Source organism: Tamandua tetradactyla, chromosome 10 (genome assembly GCF_023851605.1).
Source record: "Tamandua tetradactyla isolate mTamTet1 chromosome 10, mTamTet1.pri, whole genome shotgun sequence".
NCBI lineage: Eukaryota > Metazoa > Chordata > Mammalia > Pilosa > Myrmecophagidae > Tamandua > Tamandua tetradactyla.
In genome coordinates, this window is record NC_135336.1 from 100,493,189 (window position 1) to 100,506,896 (window position 13,708).

The window sequence follows — 13,708 nt, forward strand, 5'->3', positions numbered from 1 at the left end:
ACATTTGGAGAAGTATCATCTGTCACACCGCCGTGGCTCTGTTCAGTGGCTCACTGGGCCCCCGGGTCCTTCACGGCAGGGTGAGGCCAACATGAGGGCGTACGGTTCTCCCCTGAGTCACGGCAGAGGGTGCTGGGGTGGAAACACTGGCAGAGGTTTAGGAGGGCGTGTGGAGCAACCCATCCTAGGCCGTCAAGTGGTGAGTGGCCTGTGTCCCCTTCCCTGCTCCCGTCTGCAGTCAGGGCCGCCGTGGATGGATGTGCAGGCTGCACACTGCACAACTCCAGGCCACCGCCCTCGTCAGTCTACACTGCCCGGGCACACAGCGCCCTATGTGGGCCCTGCAAGGTGCCGCAGGAAAAGGTCCTCAGCCTGGGACGTGACTGCTTCCCCCCGCGCTGCCCTACTGTGCGCCATCATCCTCACTGGCACTGGGCTCCCCCCGCAGTCTGCCCCCAGCAGCCAGAGTGGCCCCTGGACGCTGTGGGTAGCCTGAGCTCACCTCCGCTTACAGCCCTGGGCAGCCCCGTCTCACTGGGGACCAGCCACAGTCCTGACAAGGGCCCGTGGGCCCCACCTCACCCCTGCCCAGGCACCCTCTGCCCTCAGCTCCCCTGGGCTCCCCTCTGGGCCTTCAACCCTGCCAGGCACACCCCTGCCCCAGGGCCTTTGCAGTGCTCTGCCCTCAGCCTGCTGAGCACAGCATCCCGCTCCTGTCCAGGCCGCTCGCTCACCCCCAGCCCTGGCACCCAGCCCTCCCCTCCGCCTTCCTGATCCTTCTGCATAGCCCTCATCGCCTGCACGTCCACCCCGCCGCGCACAGTCCGCTCGTTGCTCTGGATTGGCCCATGTCTCCCAAGCCCTAAGCCCCACTCCATGACTGTCACCTCATTTGGAAACAGGGTCATTGCAGACGTGAGCAGCTAAGGCCACACTGGAGAGGGTGGCGCCCGATCCCATATAACCACTGCCCTAATGAGGAGAGGAGATCTGGACACAGCTGGTAAGAGACAGACAGACAGACGGCCATGTACAGAGGCAGAGGCTGAGTTATGTCACCACCAGCCAGAGAATGGCAAGATGGCCAGGCCCAGCCCAAAGCCAGGGGAGAGCCGTGCTGCCCCGACCCCTGGGTGTGGACGGCTGGTCTCCAGGACTGGGAGACGATGCGCTCAGTTTAGCCCCCTGTGGGCTGCCCCTCCGCCCGCAGGGCAGCTCCAGCCTTGGGGCTTGGGGCTGTTCTTTTTTATTATTATTATTGTGAAATACATATGCAAAAAAGCAGTACATTTCAAAATACATTGTAACAAGTAGTTATAGAACAGATTTCAGAGTTTGGTGTAGTTACAGTTCCACAATTTTAGTTTTTTCCTTCTAGCTGCTCCAAGACACTGGAGACTAAAAGAAATATCAGTATAATGATTCAGCATTCATACTCGTTTGTTAAATCCTACCTTCTCTGTATAATTCCACCATCACCTTTGATCTTTCCTCCCTCTCTTTTAGGTTATTTGGGCTATAGCCATTTTGACTTTCAGTTGGAAGGGGCTGTCACTAATACGAGGTAGGGGGATGGAACTGTCTGATGTTCTGGAGAGGCTGGGCCCTCTGGGTTTCAGGACTTATGTGAACCAGGGCCCATCTGGAGGGTGTCGGTTTCTAGAAAGTAATCACAGTACCTGGAACCTTTGTAGATGGAGCCCTAGAGGTCCTTCAGGGCTGGCAGGCATGGTTTTGATTGGGGGTTGGCAAATAGGAGCATCTGGCTGAAGCTTGCATGGCTGTAATTGTAAGGAATGGATGGACGGACGCCCCCCCAGGTGGTCCCCATTGCTGTGTCCCCCCCCCACACACACCCTCATTGTCAACTGGGGAGAGAGAAGAGCCCCTTGCTGTCGGCTGGCACGGCTCTGAGAACACTTGAAGGTGCATTACTGAGTCTGTCTGCCAAGGGTGGAGCTTTGTCAGCGGTGGAGCCCAGGAAGAACCCTGCGGGCCACGTACTTCCCAGCACTTCTCAAACCATCCCCCGGGCAGCTGCACGTCCTCCAGCAAATCCGCCCTAGGGAGTGCAGCTTCCCTCTGGGATCCCGCTTGCCCTCTGCGGGCGTGAAGGAAACGTGGCCTGCTCAGGGCTCCTCTGCACACGACGAGTGTGCACTGCCTTTCAGCAAAACCGGGACCACGGAAAGGCTTCCGGCAGTGGAGGCAGGATGTCCTGCTGGAGGCAGGCTCAGGGGCCGTCACCCGGCCCATAGCTGGGGTCACACCAGGGACGGGCAGAGCAGCCCCCGTGCCACTACTGCCACGAGCTCCTGCCGCCACCCTCTGCACGCTGGCCCGGGCACCAGCACGCCCCCCACTCCTGCAGAGTCTGCACGCCATGCCCTCCAGCCTGTGAGTCCAGTCTGGGGGCACATCTGACCAGCCATGCTCATCGGGTCCCCGCATCTGAGCTGCAGGGACGGTGATGGAGAGAATGGGTGCTTTCTGACCCTGAGGCTGGGAGGTGACCCAGTAAGAACCTCACCCACTAGGCACAGCCACCACCAGCCGGGAGGAAGGAAGGGAGCCCCCGCTGTGTGGCCGGATGGTAGCGTGGGCCCGAGGGACACAGGGGTGTGAACAGTATTAGTCACTCATGGTTTGTCCTCTGACACTTTGGGGGAGGTTTGTGGGTGCTGCCCCCTTCGTGGGCAGTGTGGCAGAGATTCACCAGCAGCTAATCTCTATTTGTCCCCTCTGCTTTGGGAATACAACTTCCACTGTTAGCTGGGCCCACGGCCGCCTGAGCAAGGGCTGCATTTCCTGCTTCCCTTGCAGCTAGGTGGGGCCTAAAGTCAGGTGCGCGGCAGCCTCTGTAATACAGAGCCTGGGAACAAAGCAGAGAGGGAAGTTTAGTTAGAAATCCAGACCCAAGTCTCTTCACCCACACGTGTCCAGCACAGGCTGCACCCAGCATTGCCTAGGAAAAGGTTGGTGGGCTAACTCACCAGTTTTCTAATTTGCACAAAGGTCAAGTCACAGCCCCTCAGGGCTGCATTTGCCAGGGGAGTTGCCTTTTCTACCTGTGTGCTGACAGTGGGATCAGTCAATGGGGCACAAGCGGAAGCACTGTATGTGACTTTAGGAAGAGCCCATCATGGGAAGAGGCACACTCCTCTTTATCCCCTCCTCCTCCCTGCTGGCTGGAATGTAGACGTAATGGCTGATGCTCAAGCACCCAGTTTTAGGTCATGAGGTAAATACGTCTAGTGTGGAGGATGGAGCTACAGCCACGTGAGAAGGTCCTGGGCCCCTGGTAATGATGGAACTGCCTTTCCAGCTTTGGCCCGCTGACTTTTGGGGATTCAGAAAGAGGAATAAACCTCTCTAATGTGTAAGATATCATCAACTCAGGTTTTCTATCACTTGCAGCAGAACCAAATTATAACTGATGCAAAGAGTCGGGCTCTGCTATCATTGAGAAGACTCTGAGAAGTCCTGCTGAAAAGAAGCTCATGCACTCTGTTTCACCCAGTGCTCACCCAAATCTGATCAGCCATAGAAGTCTTTCCACCACACAGCTATTTCCCAGTAGGAGCCATGTGTTCAGAGGGAACTGACTGCTCTACACAAATGGACATTGTTATTCTTCATAATTATCCCATTTCAAAGCAGACTTTCTAAAGAACTTAATCTGTAATGATAAGGTTGGGACATTCTGGGTTCCTGGGTTCCCATTTATTAATAATGAGTGGGAGAGATAAACACATTAAACTGTTTTAGGAATAGATACTTTGAAATCTTGGGCTTATAGTTTTTCTTTTCTTAACTTTTTATTTGGGAATAATTTCAAATGTACAGGATAGTAACAAAAATAATAAAGACCCCATATAGAGAACTTCAACACTCCCCTCCGTCCCCCAGATACCACGTTTGTTGTATCTTCCTGTCTTCATCCAGCTGTCTGTCTGTCTGTCTATCTACTCATCGACCCGTATTCTGAGCACGAGTGGAGGTTGTATGCACCATGCTTCCAGAACACCTAATGCTGCCATCTTCCCTTCCTGTGAACAGGGATGTTCGCTCACGGAACCACCTTAAGTCCAGTTCTCAAGCTCCAGAAATTTAACATTGATAGAAAGATGACAGTCTATACTCCAATTTTTTCATATGCCCCAATAATGTCCTTTTGAGCCTTTTCTCCTCCCTTGCTAGATCCTGTCCTGAATTGTTTATTGCATTTCATTGTCATTGTCTCTTTAGTTGATCTGTTTTTTAAATTGTGGGGACATAGATACAGCGTGAACTTTCCTATCCCAACACCTCCCAAGCACACCATCCAGTGGGGCTGGTCACAGCAGTGCTGTGCCTGCAGCACCTTCCACCAGCAAAACTTCCCCTCTCCCAGCAGAAACCCTATACTCATTATGCATTAATTCTCCATCCCCCCTCCCCCGCCCCAGCAGACTGAACTCTAATTTCTGTCTCTAAGGCTCAATGGTTTTTTTTTTTAAACTTTTTTATTAATTAAAAAAATTAACAAAACATTTAGATACCATTCCATTCTACATATACAATCAGTAATTCTTAATATCATCACATAGTTGCATATTCAGCATTTCTTAGTACATTTGCATTGATTTAGAAAAAGAAATAAAAAGACAACAGAAAAAGAAATAAAATGATAATAGAGAAAAAAAGACTATACATACCATACCCCTTACCCCTCGCTTTCATTTACCACTATTTCAAACTGAATTTATTTTAACATTTGTTCCCCCTATTATTTATTTTTATTCCATAGGTTCTACTTTTCTGTTGATATAGTAGCTAAAAGGAGCATCAGACATAAGGTTTTCACATTCACAGAGTCTCATTGTGAAAGCTATATCATTGTTCAATCATCATCAAGAAACATGGCTACTGGAACACAGCACCACATTTTCAGGCAATTCCCTCCAGCCTCTCCACTACATCTTGAACAACAAGGTGATATCTACTTAATGCATAAGAATAACCTCCAGGATAACCTCTTGACTCTGTTTGGAATCTCTCAGCCATTGACACTTTGTCTCATTTGACTCTTCCCCCTTTTGGTTGAGAAGTTTCTCTCAATCCCTTGATGTTAATTCTCAGCTCATTCTAGGGTTTTTCTCAGTCACTTGATGCTGAGTCTCAGCTCATTCCAGGATCTCTGTCCCACGTTGCCAGGAAGGTCCACACCCCTGGGAGTGATGTCCCATGCAGAGAGGGGGAGGGTGGTGAGACTGCTCGTCGTGTTGGCTGGAAAGAAGGGCCACATCTGAGCAACAAAAGAGGCTCTCTTGGGGGTTACTCTTAGGCCTAAATTTTAAGTAGACTTGACCTATCCTTTGTGGGGTTAAGTTTCATGTGAACAAACCCCAAGACTGGGGGCTCTGCCTATAGCTTTGGTTGTCCACACTGCTTGTGAGAATATCAAGAATTCAACTTGGGGAAGTTGAATTTCTCCCCACTCTCACCATTCCCCGAAGGGGGCTTGCAAATACTTTTCCAGTCACTGATCAAATCATTCTGGGATTCATCAGGGGATCACTCTGGACAAACCAACAAAATCTCATGCGTTACCTGAGATTCCAAGGACTTATGGCATTCAATCAAACTATCTACATGAGTTATATTAGGAAATGCTCTAAATTTTGTGACAAACATTTTTGTCAAAATGTAAATTTGTCAAAATCTAAATTTTGTAACAAATAAACATTTTTTGCTTTAGTCTCACACATAGGTGACATTTTAAAGTATTAATTATCATCTGTTTTCAGCACCCTGCAGTACTGACATTCCTTTGTTCTTCCTCATGCCAAAACATTTAAAATTTGTACATTGTACATTTCACTATTATTATACACTCTAGGCATTCCTAGATTACACCATCTCAATCTTTAACATCTATCTTTCTTTCTGATTTCATTTATGTCCCCATCCCTCCTCCCTCTATCATTCTCACATGCAGCTTCATTCAGTGTTTTAACATAATTACATTACAGTTAGGTAATATTGTGCTGTCCATTTCTGAATTTTTGTATCCAGTCCTGTTGCACAGTCTGTATCCCTTCAGCTCCAATTACCCACTATCTTACCCTGTTTCTGTCTCCCGATGGTCTCTGTTACCAACGACATATTCCAAGTTGATTCATTAATATCAGTTCATATCAGTGAGACCATACAGTATTTGTCCTTTAGTTTTTGGCTAGACTCACTCAGCATAATGTTCTCTAGGTCCATCCATGTTGTTACATACTTCATAAGTTTATTCTGTCTTAGAGCTGCATAATATTCCATCGTATGTATATACCACAGTTTGTTTAGCCACTCGTTGTTGATGGACATTTTGGCTGTTTCCATCTCCTTGCAATTGTAAATAATGTTGCTATAAACATTGGTGTGCAAATGTCTGTTTGTGTCTTTGCCCTTAAGTCCTCTGAGTAGATATCTAGCAATGGTATTGCTGGGTCGTATGGCAATTCTATATTCAGCTTTTTGAGGAACCACCAAACTGCCTTCCACAGTGGTTGCACCATTTGACATTCCCACCAACAGTGAATAAGTGTGCCTCTTTCTCCACATCTTCTCCAGCACTTGTCATTTTCTGTTTTGTTGATAATGGCTATTCTGGTGGGTGTGAGATGATATCTCATTGTGGTTTTGATTTGCATTTCTCTAATGGCCAGGGACATTGAGCTTCTCTTTATGTGCCTTTTGGCCATTTGTATTTCCTCTTCTGAGAAGTGTCTGTTCAAGTCTTTTTCCCATTTTGTAATTGGGTTGGCTGTCTTTTTGTTGTTGAGTTGAACAATCTCTTTATAAATTCTGGATACTAGACCTTTATCTGATATATCATTTCCAAATATTGTCTCCCATTGTGTAGGCTGTCTTTCTACTTTCTTGATGAAGTTCTTTGATGCACAAAAGTGTTTAATTTTGAAGAGCTCCCATTTATTTCTTTCTTTCTTCAGTGCTCTTGCTTTAGGTGTAAGGTCCATAAAACCGCCTCCAATTATAAGATTCATAAGATATCTCCCTACATTTTCCTCTAACTGTTTTATGGTCTTAGACCTAATGTTTAGATCTTTGATCCATTTTGAGTTAACTTTTGTATAGGGTGTGAGATACGGGTCCTCTTTCATTCTTTTTCATATGGATATCCAGTTCTCTAGGCACCATTTATTGAAGAGACTGTTCTGTCCCAGGTGAATTGGCTTGACTGCCTTATCAAAGATCAAATGTCCATAGATGAGAGGGTCTATATCTGAGCACTCTATTCGATTCCATTGGTCAATATATCTATCTTTATGCCAGTACCATGCTGTTTTGACCACTATGGCTTCATAATATGCCTTAAAGTCTGGCAGCTTGAGACCTCCAGCTTCGTTTTTTTTCCTGAAGATACTTTTAGCAATTCAGGGCACCCTGCTCTTCCAGGTAAATTTGCTTATTGGTTTTTCTATTTCTGAAAAGTAGGTTGTTGGGATTTTGATTGGTATTGTGTTGAATCTGTAAATCAATTTAGGTAGAATTGACATCTTAACTATATTTAGTCTTTAAATCCATGAACACGGTATGCCCTTCCATCTATTTAGGTCTTCTGTGATTTCTTTTAACAGTTTCTTGTAGTTTTCTTTGTATAGGTCTTTTGTCTCTTTAGTTAAATTTATTCCTAAGTATTTTATTCTTTTAGTTGCAATTGTAAATGGGATTCGTTTCTTGATTTCCCCCTCAGCTTGTTCATTGCTAGTGTATAGAAATGCTACGGATTTTTTAATGTTGATCTTGTAACCTGCTACTTTGCTGTACTCGTTTATTAGCTCTAGTAGTTTTGCTGTGGATTTTTCAGGGTTTTCGACATATAGGATCATATCATCTGCAAACAGTGATAGTTTTACTTCTTCCTTTCCAATTTTGATGCCTTGTATTTCTTTTTCTTGTCTAATTGCTCTGGCTAGAACTTCCAACACGACGTTGAATAACAGTGGTGATAGTGGACATCCTTGTCTTGTTCCTGATCTTAGGGGGAAAGTTTTCAATTTTTCCCCATTGAGGACGATATTAGCTGTGGGTTTTTCATATATTCCCTTTATCATTTTTAAGGAAGTTCCCTTGTATTCCTATCCTTTGAAGTGTTTTCAACAGGAAAGGATGTTGAATCTTGTCAAATCCCTTCTCTGCATCAATTGAGATGATCATGTGATTTTTTGGCTTTGATTTGTTGATATGGTGTATTACATTAATTGATTTTCTTATGTTGAACCATCCTTGCATACCTGGGATGAATCCTACTTGGTCATGATGTATAATTTTTTTAATGTGTTGCTGGATTCGATTTGCTAGAATTTTGTTGAGGATTTTTGCATCTATATTCATTAGAGAGATTGGTCTGTAGTTTTCTTTTTTTGTAATATCTTTGCCTGGTTTTGGTATCAGGGTGATGTTGGCTTCATAGAATGAATTAGGTAGCTTTCCCTCCACTTCGATTTTTTTGAAGAGTTTGAGCAGGGTTGGTACTAAATCTTTCTGGAATATTTGGTAGAATTCACATGTGAAGCCATCTGGACCTGGACTTTTCTTTTTGGGAAGCTTTTTAATGACTGATTCAATTTCTTTACTTGTGATTGGTCTGTTGAGGTCATCTATTTCTTCTGAGTCAAAGTTGGTTGTTCATGCCTTTCTAGGAACTTGTCCATTTCATCTACATTGTTGTATTTATTAGCGTAAAGTTGTTCATAGTATCCTGTTATTATCTCCTTTATTTCTTTGAGGTCAGTGGTTATGTCTCCTCTTCCATTTCTGATCTTATTTATTTGCATCCTCTCTCTTCTTCTTTTTGTCAATCTTGCTAAGGGCCCATCAATCTTATTGATTTTCTCATAGAACCAACTTCTGGTCTTATTGATTTTCTCAATTGTTTTCATGTTCTCAATTTCATTTATTTCTGCTCTTTGTTATTTCTTTCCTTTTGCTTGCTTTGGGGTTAGTTTGCTGTTCTTTCTCCAGTTCTTCCAAGTGGACAGTTAATTCCCGAATTTTTGCCCTTTCTTCTTTTCTGATATAGGCATTTAGGGGAATAAATTTCCCTCTTAGCACTGCCTTTGCTGCATCCCATAAGTTTTGACATGTTGTGTTTTCATTTTCATTCGCCTCGAGATATTTACTGATTTCTCTTGTAATTTCTTCCTTGACCCATTTGTTGTTTAAGAGTGTGTTGTTGAGCCTCCATGTATTTGTGAATTTTCTCGCACTCTGCTTATTATTGATTTCCAACTTCATTCCTTTATGGTCTGAGAAAGTGTTGTGTATGATTTCAATCTTTTTAAATTTGTTGAGACTTGCTTTGTGACCCAGCATATGGTCTATCTTTGAGAATGATCCATGAGCACTTGAGAAAAAGGTGTATCCTGCTCTGTGGGGTGTAATGTCCTATAAATGTCTGTTAAGACTAGCTCATTTATTGTAATATTCAAATTCTCTGTTTCTTTATTGATCCTCTGTCTAGATGTTCTGTCCATTGATGAGAGTGGGGAATTGAAGTCTCCAACTATTATGGTAGATGTGTCTATTTCCCTTTTCTGTATTTGCAGTGTTTGCCTCACATATTTTGGGGCATTCTGGTTCGGTGCATGTACTGGTTTGAAAGGAAATATGCCCCCTAAGAAAAGCCATGTTTTGATATAAATCCCATTTCTTAAAGGTAGAATAATCCTTATTCAATACTGTATATTTGAAACTGTAATGAGATCATCTCCCTAGGTGATGTGATTTAGTCAAGAATGGTTGTTTAATTGGATTAGGGGATGACATGTCTCCACCCATTTGAGTGGGTCTTGATTGGTTTATTGGAGTCTATAAAAGAGGAAACATTTTGGAGATTCAGAGAGATTCAGAGAGAGCAGAGAATGCTGCAGCACCACGAAGCAGATAGTCCATTGGAGATGAAGAAGGAAAACGCCTCCCAGGGAGCTTCATGAAACCAGAAGCCAGGAGAGTAAGCTAGCCGATGATGCCGTATTCGCCATGTGCTCTTCCAGCCGAGAGAGAGAAGCCCTGACTGTGTTCGCCATGTGCCGTCTCATTTGAGAGAGAAACCGTGAACTTCATCGGCCTTCTTGAACCAAGGTATCTTTCCCTGGATGCCTTTGATTGGACTTTTCAATAGACTTGTTTTAATTGGGACATTTTCTCGGCCTTAGAACTGTAAACTAGCAACTTATTAAATTCCTCTTTTAAAAAGCCATTCCATTTCTGGTATATTGCATTCTGGCAGCTAGCAAACTAGAACAGTCCATAAATATTTATGATTGTTATGTCTTCTTGTTGAATTGTTCCTTTTATTATAGATAGTATCCTTCTTTGTCTCTTTTAACTGTTTTACATTTGAAGTCTAATTTGTTGGATATTAATATAGCTACTCCTGCTCTTTTCTGTTGTTATTTGCATGAAATACCTTTTCCAACCTTTCACTTTCAACCTATGTTTATCTTTGGGTCTAAGATGTGTTTCCTGTAGACAGCATATAGAAGGATCCTGTTTTTTAATCCATTCTGCCAGTCTATGTCTTTTGATTGGGGAGTTCGGTCCATTAACATTTAGTGTTATTACTGTTTGGGTAGTACTTTCCTCTACCAATTTGCCTTTTGTATTTTATATATCATATCTAATTTTCCTTCTTTCTACACTCTTCTCCACACCTCTCTCTTCTGTCTTTTCATATCTGTCTCTTGTACTCCCTTTAATATTTCTTGCAGAGCTGGTCTCTTGGTCACAAATTCTCTCAGTGACTTTTTGTCTGAAAATGTTTTAATTTCTCCCTCATTTTTGAAGGACAATTTTGCTGGATGTAGAAGTCTTGGTTGGCAGTTTTTCTCTTTTAGTAATTTAAATATATCATCCCACTGTCTTCTCACCTCCATGGTTTCTCTGAGAAATCTACACATAGTCTTATTGGGTTTCCCTTGTATGTGATGGATTGTTTTTCTCTTGCTGCTTTCAAGATCCTCTCTTTCTCTTTGACCTCTGACATTTTGACTAGTAAGTGTCTTGGAGAACGTCTATTTGGATCTATTCTCTTTGGGGTGCGCTGCACTTCTTGGATCTGTATTTTTTTAGGTCTTTCATAAGAGTTGGGAAGTTTTCAATGATAATTTCTTCCATTAGTTTTTCTCCTCCTTTTCCCTTCTCTTCTCCTTCCAGGACACCCACAACACGTATATTTGTGCGCTTCATATTATCATTCAATTCTCTGAGTTCCTGCTCATATTTTTCCATTCTTTTCCCTATAGTTTCTGTTTCTTTTTGGATTTCGGATGTTCCATCCTCCAGTTCACTAATCCTAACCTCTGTCTCTTGAAATCTACCATTGTAGGTTTCCATTGTTTTTTTCATCTCTCCTACTGTATCTTTCATTCCCATAAGTTCTATGATTTGTTTTTTCAGACTTTCCATTTCTTCTTTTTGTTCATTCCTTGCCTTCTTCATGTCCTCTCTCAATTCATTGATTTGGTTTTTGATGAGGTTTTCCATGTCTGTTCGTATATTCCGAATTAGTTGTCTCATCTCCTGTATCTCATTTGAACTATTGGTTTGTTCCTTTGACTGGGCCATATCTTCAATTTTCCTGGTGTGATTTATTATTTTTTGCTGGCATCTGGACATTTAATTACCTTAATTAGTTTATTCTGGAGATTGCTTTCACTTATCTTACTTAGGGTTTTCTTGCTAGATGAGTTTGTTGTCTATCTGTTCTTTGACCTTCAGTTCAGCTTTTTCTGAGCCTCTAGCTTAAGTTTTGTTTAACAGAGGGTAATTTTTTAGTTCTTGTTTTCTTGTTCTTGTCCTGCTTCTAAGGTGCCTTTTCCCTCCCCACCCTTAGGAGGGTCTGTATAGGTATTACAAACTCCAGCCAGGTTTTCCCGGACTAAACTGGCCTCCTATCGGGGGGAAGGGGTCACCTGCATCAGTCTTCCCTGAGGGTGAGACCCAGCAGGTTGAAAGACTTTCCTGTGAAGTCTCTGGGCTCTGTTTTTCTTATCCTGCCCAGTATGTGGCGCTTGTCTGTCTGCGGGTCCCACCAGCAAAAGATGTTGTGGCTCCTTTTACTTTGGAAGGCTCTCCCTGCTGGGGGTATGGTGGAGACAGAGGAGAGGTTGTAGGCTGGTTTTAATGGCTTCAAATTGCCAAGCCCTGGGGTCTGAATTCCTTGAGAGAGGGATTCCACCTGAGTTGCATTTCACTCCTCCCCTGGGGAAGGTCCAGGCGGGAGACAGCCCTGAAAGCAGTCTGTTTCTGCCTGTGCTTGGGGCAGTTGCAGCCCAAGAAGTCATGCCGCTGAATACGGAGGCAGCCAAGCCTCCATAGAAACAGCCACAAAAGCCTCCGTTTTGTCCCCTTTCCTCTTTTTAGGTTAACCCAATAGGCAACCTCTGCCTTGACCAGTTTCGCCTGAGCTGGGGGCCTATTTTTAGTAGTCAGAATTTGTTTATTAATGCCACAATTGGTGTTTGGTTGGACTCTGTCCCTGCTACTGTTAGTCTCTTTCCTTTCCCTCCGGGAAGTCGCCTGTGGGAGAGGGGCGCCAGGCGCCGGGTGCCGCGGTTTGGGGAACTGCTGCGGCTTGGGGAACTCACTGTTCCGGAGACTCGCAGCCAGTCCAGCTGGTCCAGACTGGGGTACGCTGTGTGTCTGGTCACTATCGTGGCTCGGGAAGCTGTTCTGTACTGTTTCTGGTTATTTAGTAGTTGTTCTGGAGGACGAACTAAAACTCACACATTGCTAAACTGCCATCTTGGCCCCTCCTCTCAATGGTTTTTTAAAAAAGAAATTTATCCTCAAATTGCAAGCTTTTGGAACTGCCCCCTACAGAAGCTGAACATTGTCCAATTGCACGGTGATGGGGTGACATCTCTTCAAGTGTATGGCTCCTGTGTGCCTGCATGTGTGTGTGTGCACACATGTGTGCATGCACAGCCACCCTATTTATCTCCAGAAACTTCCAGAAGACTTGAAGCGGGCAGGCAGAGGACAAGAAATATGGGGAAATGACAGCCACAAGCCCACGTACTGAGACATCCCCTGGCTGGGCCCCGTGCTCGTTATTTTGAGTCTACACGTCTCTGAGGTGGACCTTAGCCTCCGCCTCCCATTTATTGGCATGGACAGGGAGGTGGCGTCAGGATCTTAGCCTGGGTCCAGCTGGGCTCAGAGTGGCAGCTTCTCTGGGAGGAACCGCACTTGGCAGAGAGCAAGAAGGAGAAGGAAAGAGGTGTGCAGGGGAAGGGTGAGCAGAGCCACGCCTGGGGGGCTAAGTGGGCCATGCCGGGTCTCTGGCTGTCCAGCTCCCAGCCCCTCCCGGTGCCCCAGTGCCAGGCTGAGGGCACAGACAGGCTCGGAATCCCAACCCTTTCCAGGCTCACTGACCTCAAGAATTTTAATGGACATGATCAAGTTTTATTCATTAATTCATTTGACAAATATTTATTAAGTGCCAAATACATATTCCAGGCACTGGGGATATAGCAGTATCATGGTCAGGTTCATGCATCAACTTGGCCAGGTGGTGGGACCTGTTTGTCTGGTTGGGCAAGTGCTGGCCTGTCTGTTTTGATGAAGACATTTCATAGAATTAAATCATGATCACATCAACTGCATCCACAACTGATTCCATTTGTAATCAACCAGAGGGGAGTGTCTT